This window comes from Centruroides sculpturatus, unplaced genomic scaffold, assembly GCF_000671375.1.
Source record: "Centruroides sculpturatus isolate CEXI.00-Female unplaced genomic scaffold, Cexi_2.0 scaffold103, whole genome shotgun sequence".
In the NCBI taxonomy this organism is placed as follows: domain Eukaryota; kingdom Metazoa; phylum Arthropoda; class Arachnida; order Scorpiones; family Buthidae; genus Centruroides; species Centruroides sculpturatus.
The window spans coordinates 245686-263338 of NW_019384303.1; the positions used below are offsets into that span (position 1 = coordinate 245686).

A 17653-nucleotide genomic window follows, 5' to 3' on the forward strand; every position below is an offset into this window, starting at 1 on the left:
GCGTATACCATTGTATTTCCTTGTCTTATCCAACAGTCCCCCTTTGAGGCTTATGTCCTCCTTTTTCCACGTTCAAATCACGTGCAAACCATCCCACCTTCCTAACTTTTCCTCAAATCACTCTCCTTCCTTCCTTCACTCATCTTTCTTATCTTTTAAGGCTACACCTTTGAGTACAGCCTTTTCTTTCACATGTATGTATGTGATTGAGTAAAAAATTCCACAAATTATAATCGTAAAAGTGATTGAAATAAATACTTACACCTTCGACCATGGAACGCTTTGTCTGTCTTTAAAAACCCCAAAAATTAAATAATTAGATAAAAATTTATTGATGTAATTATTTGTCTCCAAGCGTTGTCCCCTGAAATATTTTCTGCTGACGTTCATGCTTTCGACTAATCCGGACCGAATTTTTCGTAGTTACTCTCTACAAGCCTGTTGAAATTACAGGTTATCATGCCCCGATTTAATTCCCCTGACATTTTATATTTAATGCATTATGAAATAAGTAAGAATGGCGTAACATAAATTCATATTCTTAGTATTGATTTCAGAGTATATGGCCTTTTGTATTTGAAAACTGTGGAAATAACGTTGTCGACTCGAGTTGATCTAAAATAATATCAAACTTTTAATACGATTTGAATTTTTGTCTTTATTAATTTTCTCCTCAGCTACTCCGAACATCTGTTCTTTCAATACAATAAATTAGCAGATAAGTTTCAATATTTAACACTTAAATAGGGAGTTGTTTACCATAGAACTTCTCCCGGCACTCCCCTTTAGCAGCGTTGCATTGCCTTATTCCTATCTCAATCCTCCTTAAAATCACATGTACTGTGATGAAAATTTTATTTTGTATTCATCATTTCATTGAAATTAAATGAATTTCAACGAATTGATAAATATATTAAAATATAAACTAATGATTTAGTTTGCAGAATTAATGGGATTTATGTAAGAGAAGATGTATAGAAGATTCTTTCGACATGCATGAAATATCAATCTAATTAAAGAAAATTCACTGATATACCGTTTTGTTATTTGAGAAGCTGTAGTTTGCTATTAATGCTCTACAGAGTATAGATTTATGATATTTTTATTATAATTTAAAAAATAAAATTTAATTTGATTATTTTTTTTTAATTTAAACTAATTTTATAAAATTCAGAAAATAAAGCAAAATTTATTATTATTATTTTTAAATTATTAAGCTATTAAATTTAAAAATGCTAATGATCAAATATAAATATTATGATACATTCTAAATTTTAAACAATTAAAATTTAATTTATTAGAATTATTGAACTTTTATTTATGTAGGCCAAACTAATTTTTTTTTGTTTTAAAGTAAATTTTTGCATCAAACTCGATACGTTATGATACGTAATTTATATTTATCGATAATACGGTAGATATAGATTAAAATGCTCGTTTTAATCTATTTCTATGGTGAGAGTCATAAGATTACATTGCAAAATCTCACATATCTCGTGATTTATCTCTCAAATTATGGTTTCCATATACAATATTCAATTCTATTATAAAATTTGTTAAAATGCAATCAACTTAAATGTTTATAATATGATAATTAAATGGAAGCTATATAAGAATACAATGATTAACGTCTACAATATTTTCGATCAATTTTTAAAAAATCTCAGTAAAAATTCACTTCTTACATCAGAAAAGTTCTGAATTTTAATAGCTACCGAATGGTTTCATTATGACTTCATTAAATAATTAAATATTTTAAAATTTGTTCTAAATTTAAAAGAATTTTTTGTGTTACTTTACACGTATTTCCATAATTTATTATCGTATAGGATGTATCCTGTATAGGAAGTATAACAGGGAATTACGCTTTTGTAATAATGAATGACATCATTTCCTATTAACTTATGAAACTGGACTTGTAGCACTAATTCCACGATGGATTTTTGATCTTCCGCTTGTTTCGTAATACAGTACTCTAGAATTAATTAACAAAAAAAAACACGAGTTTTATGAGTTAAAATTCATTTTTAGTTCCTTTATTGATATCAAAATTAAATGGACAAATATTATTTAAAATGATTAAATTTTAGTTTAGAATTTTGATGTGATTAGTTTTAACTTTTTATTTTTCTGAGATTGAACATCAAGACAAAAATTTTAAGAAAAAGTAAGAATTAATTCAATAGAAAGACTTATGAACTTCTAAACAAATCTGACTAGTGAATCAGGAACGAAATAGAATTTAGGTTCTGTTCATTAATTACGTGTACAGTTTTTGAATTACTTTTGATTCCCTCTTTTCCTCTTGTGAACGTTGGTGTACTTTTAACCAGGGATAGACAGTCGGAGTCGGGAGTCGTGTATTTTATTTTCTATGGAAGTCGGAGTCGATTTTAAAAAAATACTGAATCGGGAGTCGTGTATTTTTCCGCCGATACCCCATCGTTGCTTTTAACAACTCCCCTTTAAATACACGTGTAAAAATTCATGAAACCCCGAAATTGAAGAAATGACAAATATTTTTCAACCGATAACTTATTTACACCACTAATAATTAGGCTTATAGGAACAGATTCACATGCCAACAATGCCACTAAAAAGGCTACGTAGAATTCCCTTTTCTCCCCATCGTGTACAATGATGTTCTCTACTCGCTTACACTATACTGTTTACGTAATTAATGGATGGCTCCTTATTTATTATAACGTCGATATATCCGAATTGATAAGTTTCAAAGATTACAAAATTCTAAATATTAAATAAATATTAAATATTACTTAAATAATTATAGAATAAAATCGATTTTTATGCAATTAATGTTAATTTTAATTAATAAAAGCTTTATCATTTCTATCACCTAACGTAATGTAATTATTTCACAACTGAAATGCATGACAACAGTTTAATTATAAATTTGAATTATTGAGATTTACTTGCGTAAGTTACATTAAAAGATATCAATATTATTAGAGAATTATTTTCTAAATTTTGACATAAAAATGACTAATTCAGCATTTTAAATACTTTTCGTAAAATCATTATATGAGTGATGATATCGACATGTTGATCATTATAATGATAACTTTTTTATATAGATTACTTAAAGAAAAATGGAGAACATAGAAAATTGTTTCAATAGCTTTACTATTTAGATATAAATAACGCTTTTTTGTTACTACAATGCACTTAAACAAACGGATTTGAAATATTATTTATAAATAGAATTACTGATTAAATTATATATTTGATAAGTTTTTAAGGGGCGGCTCATCTCTATCTCGCTACAATGCATTTATACATACATATTGGAAATATTTAGAAATATTATTACTGATTTTTGGTCATGTTTTTTTCGGNAGAACTTTTTCATAGTTTTCACCTTTATGCATCTCAATTCGGTATTTTACTATTTATGTTGATAAATCGGAAATTAAATTTTTTTTTTAATTTTGACATTTTAATGTCGTATAAAACTAACTGCTAGTATAAGTTTGTTTAAAACCTGCACTATTCAAAAAGCCACAAAATGGCGGCTTCATATATAAGGTAACCTTCGTGTCCAGACTATTTATATAGACGTTGCAAATTTGAGGTGGAGAGCATATATTTTAAGTTAAATAAATTTAAAATATGATTAAAAATTGCAGCCCGGCACTGTGACGATGTCACAATAAATATTTGTTCGTCTCTTTTAATATATGTTACTAATAAAATCATATTCTTTTCACCAAATACTAAATTAATGATTAAAATTATTAAATGAATCAATCTACCACATTTCACACGATCAATAATTACAGATATACAGTAAATATAAATATTAGTTAATACTAATATTTATATTATTTGATGACACAAAAATCAAATGATTCAATTTACATAGAATTCCTGTTTAATTTTTTAAATACTGAATAGCTGTATTTATTTCACAACACAAGAATTTGCATAAAATGACGTCAAAACGAATTTTCGATTATTTTACAATATGGCTTTAAAAATACGTTTTAGAAGCTAGAATACATTATCCACTGATTGTATATATAATGTGTCTAAGTGTACTTACATCCTTTAGATAATTCTAAATGCTTGTAAGTTCTTAAGAATCTTTAGAAATTTTCATGAATTTTCTGATCCAGATGTATTGTGTATACTTTGCCCACCAACCGACTATCCCAATAGCGCAGTGTTTTTCAATCTTTTATATCTCACGGCACACTTGAACCTATAGTTAAATTTCCGCGGTACACCTCCGATCCTCTCGTAGCACTCCGGTTGAAAATCACTGCAATAGTGGCATGACTGAATCTGTGATGAAAGGAAAGAGTGAAAGTGAAAGGTGAAAGGAAAGGAAACTCTGTTAGTATTCACGGAAGAAACTGATTTTTAAAAAGCAACGCTGAATAAACAACTCTCTACTCGGTTCGACGAGTAAGAAAAATTGAATAGTACAAATTACAAAACCGTTAAGATGGCATCCTGCCGCTCTTGTGGATTGGGGTTTGTGACCCCGAGAATTTTCGGGGTTGGTCCGTTTGGATATGTCGAGGCCCCGTTTCTCAGCACCCGACCGCCTCATTGTAGGCCTGGCCGAACCCATAGTGGGCTTGCTAAAACAAACAGCATTTTTAATGTCCACAGTGTGAAGAGTTATAAAATATCAGAAATATCTGAAAAATGGAATTATAATTATTTGAATTGTATTGAAGAAAAATTTTGCTCTTTTTTTTTTATTTTAAGTCAAAGGCACGATGGAGTATGTTGTTTGTTCTTCGTTCTTGTGTCTATTTGCTTTTAAAGTTTGTGTGTTCACATCTAAATGATTATCGTTCTTTTGTTTTAAGTACCCATATATTCTTTGTACTCTTGTCTATTGTTTTCTCCTGGCACTCATTTAGTCGGCACATTCTTGAAAAGCGCTCTTTCGATTTTGCACTTGGGAACTGTCCATAAATTACGTCCAAATTTTTCGTAAAATTTTTACTCCCCCTCCCCTCTTCGGACGTCCAACAAAATTCGATTTCCCCTTAAAACCTTCATCACTTTATGAATGATAGATACCATAAGCAGAAACAAAACACACAAGAAATTTTGAAATAAATATAATAAAATACGTGAAATTTGATGAAATAAACTGGACGTTCACCAAAACTCAACCCTTTCCCTCCACCTTGTCTGACTTTGTCCGACTTTTAATCCTTTTCTCCTCTATACCCTCTAGTGTGGATGTCATTTATGGACAGCCCCTTATGGATGTCAATAAGCACTGTGTTTATTGTTTTTAGTGGATAATAGAAATTTTCATTTACGTCAATCATAAAGACGAGGGTGACATAAAAATAAAAAGTGTACATATTTTTCATTCCGTTTTAATTATAGCCTGCTTCTGTAACATCCTGTTTTCTCCGCAGTAAGATGCTTCTCGTTCTACCATTAAAAGTAAAAAGTACGTAAAACTTTACGTAAAACTGCCTAAACTTGCACGGATATCATTATTAATATAAATTTCTGAAATATATTAATAAAATAAAACTCAGTGATGTTTATCTAATTTAATGTATGCACAAAGACTTAAGAGAATTACGAAATTTTGGGCGAATTCAATTACGAATATTTAGATTTCGCGATATCATTTTAAATCATTACTATTTATAATTTTGATACGATAAATATAGGAACTTAATTAATGATTAGAGCGATTAAAGTATTTTCAAAATAATTCCAGATAAAAGAATTTGGAGTTTTGAAAAGTCGGATGGCGGTTCTAGGGATCTAGAATGGAATCTGGGTAGTCAAAAAACCCCAGGATTTTTTTCTACAATAGTCTGTCTCAGATATGTCGGGCTTTGTACCCAACCCCCCATTTTGGCTATTGCCCGAACCCATAATGAGTATGATTAAAAGGCCCTCTTAGTGTCCACAGAATGGAAAGAATAGAAAAGCCAGCAACGAGTTGCTTAACTTTCCCGGCAACATTTGGCGGTGTCATTTGTTACGATATTTTATTAAAAACCTTTTTATATTTTTAACTATTGTAAAATTGCAAAAAGCTTAATTTTGAGGGTAGGGTGGGTTTTATTACAAATTGTAAATACTAATAACGAGTAAAATAGTCATTAATTCAGATCCTACTGGAGATACACACGATCCCCTTTATTTCCCCACCCCCTTGACCTTTAACCACCAAAATTAAATAGCATCAATCCCCCTAATACACAAACCTCCCTACAAAATTTCAGAAATTTTCGACATAAAGTACAGGAGTTATTAAGCTTCAAAGAGGGTGAACAAAATCGTACCACACACAAAAACATACTAACATCCATACAGAAAAAACCCCGAATTTTTCCCATTTCTCGACGTTTCAAGGTGTCCTAAGTCCATTTGTCCAAAAATGTAAAAATCTCGGGAGGGTCAATTTTTGACCGATACCATACTTTTCCTCTGTTATATATAATATAACTGAGCCGGGAAAGTAAAAAATGAAAAAAAGTATCTAAATGTTTTGTTCCGTTTTTCCATCCCCGCCTTCTGTTTTTAATGTATGCTTAAATTACGCATCAATGTATGCTATTTGACGACTGGATAAAAACGACTGAACACTGGTAGTTGGTCGTGGGTTCATACCTCGCCAACGGGCTGTCCACGTGGCATTTTCCCTGTTTCACATTTGTAATATCCAAATAAGGGTCAGTTTCCCTTAGAAAGTCTAGTGCTATGCTGGACCTTTGTTTTTGATATCTATAGACCAAAAACAAAGTTGCTTAGGTGCTGCTGGTATAGGTACGGTACAGTACAGAAATTAATAATTTCCTATGTGGCGTGTTTAGTTTGGCTATTTCCTGTAATGTGATGTATGTGCTGCTGTTTGCCTAATGTTCTAGTTTTATGTATTTTATATGGCGTATGGTACGAGTTCTGCATATTTATTATTATTATTTATTTATTCATTTATTTATTGATATTTTCTATGTTGTGTATGTTTTAAATGGCTATTTTTATGATGTATGTGATTTTGTTTTATTTGTCAATCTGCTTTGTTGGGATGGATATTTTTGTCTATAATTATAACTTGGTCATAGTATATTTTGTGTGTGCATTGTTTTTTAAGGCTGTGTGTTATATAGATTTATAATATAATCGCTGAACGTGAAATAGTTCGTGTCGGTGTGTAAATTTTTGATGTATTATTGTTTTTATATGTTTTTTTTATTTGGTCATGCCATTGTAAATGGTCTGTTTGTGCTAAAGGTTTGCAATTCGATATATATTATAGTTTCATGCTTGATGTGGAATTTTCATACATATGTCGTTCTGTAAGTGTTATGTCTTTTAAAATGAGTTTGCACTAGTTTTTGTATTTATTACCTAGTCTTTTATGACAATCATACAAGTCACTGCACAGTGGCATCTCCGAGCTAGCCAGCAGTTTGACGCAGTTTTTTTCAATGTGATCTTGACTAATGATTATTAGGATGTCTACGTTGGAGCTCCTTCACATCCCTAGACTGTCTGTTTCTTATATATACTACTTTATATCAAGGTCAGTATTGTGTAAGTCTAACAGTGTATTTTTTTTTCAATAGTTACAGCTTTGTGTAATAGCGATGTTTTCTGTATTTTGTATTTGGGTTTATTAATGAAGATCCTCCCTTTTTTCGAGTCTTTTTTATGGCGGATTTAGAGTTGTATTTGTTAAGTTTAATTAATTAAGGTTAGTATACTATGAATATCGAATACGGCAAAAACAAATTATAAACTGTTTGATCTTAAAACACGATTAATAATTTACCATGTCATCGCAGTATTAATGCCATTGAGTATGTTTCAGCAAAGTTGAGGAATTTTATTCATCTCAACGTAACTGGGGATATTGATATTTTGAACCTTTTTAAATTCTTACAAGGTGATTAAAAGTATTACACTTTAAAACTGGAAAATACTACATGTATTAGGACATAAACTAAATTATGGAAGAATTTTGCAAGCCTTTGGTAATAGATGCAAGCTAATGTGATGATTCGGATGCTGATTCCAATGACTATTAAAAGAATTTTAATAAAGTTGTTATCAAAATTTAATTAAAAATGATTAAGCTTATTTGAAATAATTTTGCTTTTCTGTATAATAGGCAGCATAGAATAAAACATAACATAGAATAAAAAGGAGAAAAGGAATTGTCTACATACTTTTTTTTAGAGGTATTAATGGCTACGAATTTGTTTTTATTAAGTCTACTTAGTAGTAGTGTTAAAAATCTATCAGAAAATATTTGTAGAAGTTTATCAATGTCAGTATTGTTTATGAACTACTGTAAACATAATTAAAGGAAAAGAGAATTGTCAAAAGTACTGTACATAATTGTACACAATAGAGGGAAGTGTCAAAACTTGTACGCGTAATTAATGGATGGTCCAAATTCTTACGAGTTAGGGCTGTTTCACACTATGACCGACTGGACCGATTGGTCCGACCCGAACAATCCTATAATCGGACCGACTAGTAATAGAAGAATACACATTGAGTGGCCGATTTGTAAGGACCAATCGGAACAAATGTTAGAAATCGTTATAAGTTTTTCTAATTTTTAAAAATATTTTTGTAAACTACTTGGTTAAACTTTGCGGAAATTATCTTATTTCGTTTATAAATTCTTCCGAAAAGTCTAAATAATACCATCTTTTCTCATTACGTCGATAATGTTTTTTAATATATATATTAGTCATTTGTGTTCCCATATAAAATTTAAGTAGTTATGACAGAAATAAGGTACAGTACAAGGGAAATTTAAATAAATTAGAAATATATTATGTTACCGCTAAAGCTCGGAAACTCGTTAATCTGCAGATTAACTAGCATGATCCGTTAAAGTTGCTAAAATTGTTCTATTTCTCAAATTACCTAGGTAATGTGCAGATTAACGAGTTTCGAGCTTTAGCGGTAACATATATAAAGTTATGTTTGATTGATTCGATAGTTTTCATATATCCAAAGTCTGACTGGTTGTAGTTTCGAAGCTCTCATTGGCTGTAACTCACCGACTTCTCCGACCCGACTACAAATATTTAACTTTTAAATCTGTCCGACTGGAATGACCAGTCGGTCGGCCGACTGCTGTTGCCACGGCAACACGACTTGGAGTCGAATCAGTCGGTCCAGTCGGTCATAGTGTGAAACAGCCCTTAGTGGTAAAACAGAAATTAGAAATTATTTTTACAATGATAGTTGGGCTGCAATTTGAAGAAAATTGTAAACTTGTAAATTCCTAATGTCGTCCGTCCGTCCGTCCGCCTTTCCTTAATTTCGAGAAAGAAATAAATAGATGAAAGACAAGACAAAATATAGAAACGTTAGGGGCAGGGAGCCCCGATTACATACGAACTTCCGATGCAAACTGTAAGTCATGCTATTTCAATTCAAAACTTTCCCCCCGAAAGAAGTTAGATTGATCACCGGCACGACTATATTGTTAAAGGAAAAGTATGATGAACAGGGGCAAGCCACTACTAATTTGAGGCGGAGAGTATATATTTTAAATTAAATAAATTAAAAAATATGATTAAAATTGCACCCCGGCTTGTCGCAATACATAATTGCTCATTTTATCTTTAATAATTTTTAAATTTCATTAAAGATTAAATAAATTGAGGGTAGCATCAATAAAAACAAAACTTTATTTAGAATCTAGAGACATATATATTTTTATATTTTTCACTAGTATTTAAAAAGTATTTCCGACTTTGACGCCAGAACTTTAACAAATCTAATAGAATATATAGGCCTATTAAAATGCCATATGATTTGCATTTTAAGTAAAATTATTACTTGAAAAAAATGAAAATAAAAATAATAAATAAAAATTGTAGTTATGCTGACAAATTATAAACTAAAATAATTAAAATGAAACAATATTTTTAATAAAAATTTAAAATATTTACCAGATTTTTATTATAGAAGGACGTATTTGTTGAATGGTTAAAACAAAGAAAATTACTAAAGTTTTAAGTCAAAGGAAATTACAAACTGATTAAATATAAAAATAGAAAAATTAACAATTTCACGGAATTAATATGATAATGATATTACTGTTACTGACGCAATAGCACAATCATCTATGTAGTTAAATAAGATAGTATCAAAATCCAATCATCAATTATCTCTCGTGATGATGACTTACGTATTATTTACATAATGACACTTCATAAGGTTAGTTACATAACGGAAATTATCTTTCTAAAAATTTGTGTAAGTGTAGAAAATTAAAAAAATAAAAATTAACTTACGAATATCTTCTGTGATCAGTGACGCGTTTATGGCTTCACGGAGTCCAGGCAAATTTGAATTAGGGGGTTGGTTCCACGTACAGTTCAGACATTTTTCTTCTGGGAAATTTTTTTGGAAAAATATTTTCTTATAAATGATTGGTTTGGGGTTCCCTGTTGGTGGGCTCTCAGGCAATTGTCCTTTTGCTGATAGGATAACGCGTCGCTATCTGTGATCGTTCTTTATATAATAATAATAATGTTTTAAAAGCTAATCCTCTTATAATATTATGTGAAAAGATACAAACGTTAAGACGAAACAGTGGAGCGTTATCCCGTGGACAATAAAGGCAATTACTTGGAACCCCGAACCAGTCTTTTATAAGAAAATATTTCTTCAAAAATTCCCTCGAAGAAAAATGTCTAAAGTCAACACTGTAAATGGGTCCCTAATTTAAATTTAGAGAGATCCCATGAAGCATGTGTGCAGTCTTATAGCTTCCCTCTTTGCTTAACCAGCTGTTTTCATCTGTTGGTAAGGCCTTTTCCGTAATAACTAGTCACACTGAGTCATCCACGTTCCCTTTTGTCCTCTATCTTTCCTTCCAATAAAAACATTCATCCATTACGAGTGTCGAATTAGGTGGCCAATCATGTCATTTCTCTATCGTTCTCAAAATCTGTCTCTTCTCTGTTGCCTCTTCCAAACACATCCTCATTCCTCTTTCTCTCCGTTCACGACACTCGCGTCATTCTTCGCCAGCACCACATCTCAAAGGTCTCCAGTTTTCTTTTCTCTGCTGCTCAGAGTGTCTATGTCTTCGAACCGTACAATGCTATGCTCCAGATGAAACTCTTAATGAATCGCTTCCTAGCATCGATTGATATATTTTTCGATGTTAACATCTGTCGTTTCCTATAGAATGCCTATTTTGCTTGGCTATTCTTGCTGTAACATCTCGCACTCCTTCCGTCTGAGATAATTATGCTTCCTAGGTAGGTGAACTCATTGACTTCTATTTTTTCACCAAATAGACGTTCATTCCTCCTTGTTCCTTTTTTTTTTTTTTTTGAACATCTCATTATCTTTCATTTTTATACCTTTTCTTTCTTTTTTAACGTTTTAAAGAGGTGGAAGGATAGGGGAACCCACACCTTACTCTATCCCTTGAATTACAAAATTTTTTACATATTTGTTGTATTTTCTTTGTTTAATAATGGATATTATAGAAGAAATTAATGTATTAAAATAATAACTTGATATTTATTTGATTTTGAAAAATATTTAGTTTACTTTTAACTGAGAATTATCATTATTATTGGGATGCAATTTAAAAAATTGTAGACATAAATTCCCATATCGTAGGTCTGTTCGTCTGTCTTTCCTTAATCTCGAGAACGAAGTTAAATAAATGAAAGACGACACCAGATATGGAAATCTTAGGGACAGTTGATCCCGATTAACTATATACGAACTTCCGATATAAACCGAAAGTCACGTTATTTCAATTCAAAAGTTTTTCTTCTGTAAGGAATTAGATAGATGACGACATGACTCTATTGTTAACAGAAAAGTATGATGTACAGGGGCTTGCTAACAGGAAAAGTATTATATACAGGTGCAAGATACTACTAATCTGAGATGGAGAGCATATTGCAGCCCAATTGTCACAATAAACGTTTTATTTTTAAACCATTTTCTATTCCTAAGTTTAAGACAAAACAAATCGGGAGAAAAATACGCTCAATTCTATTTGTTAGAAACTCGATATAAACAGCTTTTTAAAGAGATGACAAGAGAAATTCGAAATTCATCTGCCAAAGTTTAAAAGGAATAAATGTATTTAAATACAAACAAACAGTAGCATAATTAGAGTGCAGAGTGTCTGGTTCCCCTATCTTTGTAAGTAAATAAATAAATGAAGAAAAAAAATCAAATAAATACAGAAAAAGATTTGAATGTGATAAACGCAATATCTAAGAGTTTATAAGAGTTTACTCTTCATCCACAAGGCTAGTAGTCACATTCACAGTAATATAGGAATGTATCTAGAGCACATTATAATTCAATATCGGTTCTAGTTACGCTACTGCAAGCATGTTAATAAGTCTTTTTGTTATTACCTTTCTAGTTATAAAGATTCTATAAAAAAAAAAAAAGTGTTTTCCGACTTCAATCTGAAAAGGAATAATTCCACTATTTATTGTCATTAAAATAAATCTAATTTGATTTTTCATAATTATATTCTACCTACAAGTAAATAAATTAGGTGATGTTTGATGATCATCAATATTCTTTACCCAAATAAGAATGGAAAAATTTTTTTCAACTATTTTCACCCTCTGGGCACCAAGAAAGATGGAACAATGTTTATTAGTCTACATGCGAGAAGGAAAATAGTTTCGTCTTCAAGAACGAAATTACCACTTCACTGCTATTTGAGAAAAATATAAAAGAAGAAGGCATGTTTAGAACTAGACTCATTAGAAGAAAAATTATAAATGGAAGACAAATTCCTTTAAAAAAAAGATTAAATTATGGATGAGTTTGAATAGAAGGAGAATATTTTAAGTCATAATAACGGACATTTTCCTCATTAATGTAAATGTCCTGTAATTCGTTTCGGAATTCATATCATGGATCTTTACAAGATGGAAATATAAAATAATATCTTGTGGGATAAAATCCAGATACAGTAGAACCTCCATTATCCGGACCTCCATTATCCGGATTTTCGATTATCCGGATTGTTCAAAATAAACAAAAATTTACGAATTTGCTGATTTGCACTTGGCGAATTATGACACTGTTTATGTACGTGATGGAATGCATAACTTTTTTTGTTTCAACAACGTCTCACCCAGCACAGTGGCCATAAACTCTTAATATATTTTATGTAGTAATAAAAATATAACTTGACATACGTATTTATAAATAATTTATATTCAAATTACATCATTTCTATGACCAAGGGCGGCGTAAGGCATGGACGACGTGGGCCACCGCCTATGCCTCGCGGTCCGAAGGGCCTCGCGCCTCGAAGGTTTATGCATTACTTAAAAGCCGCGAACGCGACGAAAAAATTTTACTCGTCATAAAACGATAAATAGTTTGTCAAATTTTTATTCATAAAAATGCAGTTTCAACTGCTTTTTATTTTATAAAATCCGTCTTCTTGCGCCACCAGAGGGCCTTTTAAACAATAGGTAGTCTGTTAGCGTTGGTCAGTAGTAGTCCAAATTCAATACGAACGTTTGTTTCTTGAAAATTTGATCACGATTTAAATACAGTATTTACTTTTAATATTACCGATATGTCATCGAAAAGAAAACGTGTTGTATTATCATTAAAAGACAAATTAAAGTATTTGTTTCGATTATCCGGATTTTTCCTTATCCGGACTACCTTCATCCCCAATTAGTCCGGATAATCGAGGTTCTACTGTATTTGATTACAGAAGAGTTACAACTTTTTAAAGTACTGAACTAGATTGATCTGCTTCTTTTTAGTGCAAGCTTCTAACACGTAGGCTAAGATTCTACGGAAAACATCGCGTAATATTGGAGCCAATATGGTATATAAAAAAATATATATAGCCTATCTTATAATATAATCGAGATGGGTTGATAATAATAATAATAATAATAATAATAATAAAAATTAGCAAGTACACAGAACTCGCCCAGGAAATAAGGCATCTGTGGAGGATGGATAGGGTGCTTATTGTACCTATCGTTCTCTCCTGTACAGGTGTGATACCACACACGCTACACAAAAGCCTGGGAACATTACAATTGAGTATAAATACATACATCACACTACAGAAGGCCACTATATTGAATACATGCCATATTGTTAGGAAATTCCTTAATACAGACACTGACACACACATTTAATTTTAGTTTTGTTTTGGTTGCTATGCCTTGACTCTGGTCCGGCATAGTACACAGCCACCGGTGTGTACCGAGTATAACCCACTAAACCCAACACATAATAATAATAATAAGCGCAGAGCCCAAACGGTTAAGAGTTGAAGGTTGAAATTTGGTACACAGGGTACGTCATGAGAATGTACACTAAAGAAGGGATTTTTGGAAATTCTCCCCGCCGGAAAGAGGGGGAGAGTTAATATTTGCTTTAATTTAGATTAAATCGTATATAAAGTTAATTAGAATGTAAACTTACCCTTTTAAGTATGTATAAACATTATGAAAGTCTGTTATGAATTTAAACAATGATTGGTAGTACACATTTGATATCGAAAACGATTAGCATATTTTCGCGTTGGTATAATTGCAAAAGTTAAATTTCGACTTCTTATTGTATATTATATGTATAACTTGTTATTTTATGATATTTGATTATAAATTCGAAATTAGAATAATATTAAAATGTAAAATTATATCTATTTATTTATTTTTAACCTACTTTGCATAGTACCGCGTTCAACATCATGTGGTTAGATACTGTAATGTATTTATCAAAGTTTGCCGTAATTGTTAATTTTGGTCAGTTTATTATTATTTAATTTAAAATTGATCTTAGAATATAACATTTGTCAATTGACGAAAAAATTGCGATTCGTTTTTTCCTAGAAATTGGAATTTTACACGGCGAGTTAGGAAATAATTATGTATGTATGTATTGTTGCGGATGTTTATATTTATGTATTTTGTTAGAAAAGCGCCATGAATATGGGGTTTAGATGATTCAAATTCCAAACCATTAAGAAAAAAATAAACGACGTTTATAAATAGGAGACTTGTATTCATTTGATTACTAGAAATGAAATTTATAAATAATGTTTGTATTCAGAATCAAATAAATCTTTATTTTATACAAGTTTGTTTGTTTGTTTGTTATGAAAGAAATCTGTTTTGCATTTAATTATTTTGGACATTTTTCACAAAAATCTATTGTTTCGATAATTCCAAAATCGATTAAATCACATCCGCGTATTCACGATTATCTTTTGAATTAATGTATGCGGCGCTGCTAGCCAAAAAATCATGTAAATAAAAAAAAGATTTAATTATAAATTATAATGTTACATTATTAAACGCCCGTGAATGTCGAATCCGCTGTAAAAGAAATTGATCATTAGGAGAGGATAGGTTTAGGTTAGGTTAGGAGTTTGGATTTTACAAATACGTGAGCCGCTCACAGCCCGGCACACGTATTTATAAAATCTAAGTGACTCGTACAACATGGAATTCATATAAAACGGAATTATCAACAGTGTTATAGGGGGGTCGACTGTATTAAACATGGCTTTGATTGTGTGATGGCCGAAATAGAAAGAACTGAACTGCAGCTACTCTTGCAGGAATTGAACATAGTTTGGCCGTGCCACCTCTCAAACATCTGGACCAACCAAGAGATATTCTCTGTCTTTAAAAGACTTGCAAAAAAGATCAATCAGATCACAAGCCAACTAATCTACTGCTAACACTGACTTTGACTTAAAGACTGTTTACTTATCGTGTTAGCTTTGTAATTACTATTTCATACGCGAATACGTTGTTTTTTTTCTTGTTATAGTGTTATTAATTTTATTTAATTATAAGTTTTGTGCATTTTATCCACAATTACGAGGTTCTGTATGGAATCTACATTATATTTACTGCTATTTACTAACATTATTCTGTATTCGTTTTTTTCTGTATGTAGTCCTGTATGTAGTTCTGTATGTAGTGGAACTGATGTCATGCGACTACTTAGTCTTATTTAGATGTAATATTACTTAATTTTATCTCATTTTGATTTCATGGATTTTATCAATTATCTTGCAGTTCTGCATAGTATCTACAATGTACTCTTGCTGCTCCATATATCAACATGTATTATCTTATCCTGTATGTAATTTATGGACTTTGTCTTCTATATGCAGTTCTGCATGGAATCTACAATGTACTCACTGCTGTTCGCTTATGTTTTTCTGTATTCATTTTCTTCTACTCGTAATTTTGTGGATTTGATGTCGCGCGAATACTTTGTTTTACTAAAGTATAGTATAATTTAATTTTATTTAATTATAATTTTATGGATTTTATCCATTAACTTAAAGTTCTGCATGGAATCTACAATGTACATACTGTTGTTTGTTTACATTTCCTGTATTTTATTTCCTTGGTAGTGCTCATAGCGGAGCCAAGGTATGCATTTATGCCTCCGTAAATAAATTGAATTGAAATCGAATTGAATTGTATTAAACATGTGTGAATTACGAAATAAAATATCGATTTCGCTAAAAATAGTAATAAAAATGTCTGGCGCCCAGTTAACGGAAAAGTACATTTATTTTAGTATACACAATTATTTTAATTTATTTTAAATTTAAATTATTTTTTAATTTAAAAATGAAATATATTCGAAAAACGGCACGTTCCATTTTGGAACAGTTATAATCTTAAGCCTGAGGATGGCTTAAGATTAAGTAGAAAACTTTAGAAAAATAAAAGAATTTATGCTCAAAACAAATTAAATGTTTTGACGTAATTAGTTTTATTTGCTGAGAAAGTGGTGGATAATCAACATGAATAATTATTCATTAGAGCTTACAGGGAGTGAGAAATAGGTATTAAAGAAATGCTAAAGGGGGAAAAAACAAATGTTACGAAAGTTGACCGATAATTACTTTTTGTCAAAATTAATTAATATAATATGAAAATATGTATTATTATATTATTCTAACCAATCACAGCAATAAATTTAATATTTTGAAATGGAATAGTTTTCGAATTCAAATTCAAAACTTTACAGTTGAAATTCGTTAGCCAATCAAAAGCATAATTTCAGAACATTTAAATGGTGGGAAAATTAATTAGAAGTCGTTTAACTGTTGACACTGGAATCAAACTCAACGAAGTTCATCTGTAATTTAAACTTTCAAAATTTCAATTTTAAATCGGTTAGCATTGGGCCGTTAAACTAATTAACTTCATAGATTTAGGTATTAATTCCCTATTTCAATAACATCGTTGCCAGAAAGCTTTGTTGTCTGACAATGTTTGTGTAGAGAGCAAAGATTAGATAACATTTTCCTCCAACAAGTAGTCACAATACAGCATTTCCAAACAAAAATTGCTGCCGCCCTTTTTTCGAAACTACAGAATCCCTGTTTATGCAGCTTCTGAGAACACTGTTAGTCAAGTGATCATTCAAAGGGGTAAAAATTGCTTCACGGAACCGATATTTTGTAACATCTTATGCGGGAATTTTTAACAAATGTCTTCGACAAAATGACGGCCGCAGAATTTGAACAATTTAGGCGGGAATATCTTAACCGGGTTTTACTGCATGATGCTGTCCATAAATTACGTCCGAATTTTTCTTGAAATCCCCTTTCTCTGTTTGTCCAAGTTTCCGTGATCCCCTCCCCTATTCCCGAACA

General features: G+C 30.9%; 2 protein-coding genes across 2 annotated transcripts in view; one reads left to right on the top strand and one right to left on the bottom strand.

Moving 5' to 3' along the window:
* LOC111617891 overlaps window positions 1-14493 on the bottom strand; it is a 40185-nt gene extending 25692 nt beyond the window's left edge. Inside the window, exon 1 of the mRNA XM_023359275.1 lies at window positions 14446-14493. The gene's annotated coding sequence lies outside the window, so the exon portion shown is untranslated. The remainder of the gene's footprint in view (window positions 1-14445) is intronic.
* Window positions 7118-17653, top strand: part of LOC111617921 (translocon-associated protein subunit alpha-like) — a 53376-nt gene continuing 42840 nt past the window's right edge. Inside the window, exon 1 of the mRNA XM_023359299.1 lies at window positions 7118-7540. The gene's annotated coding sequence lies outside the window, so the exon portion shown is untranslated. The remainder of the gene's footprint in view (window positions 7541-17653) is intronic.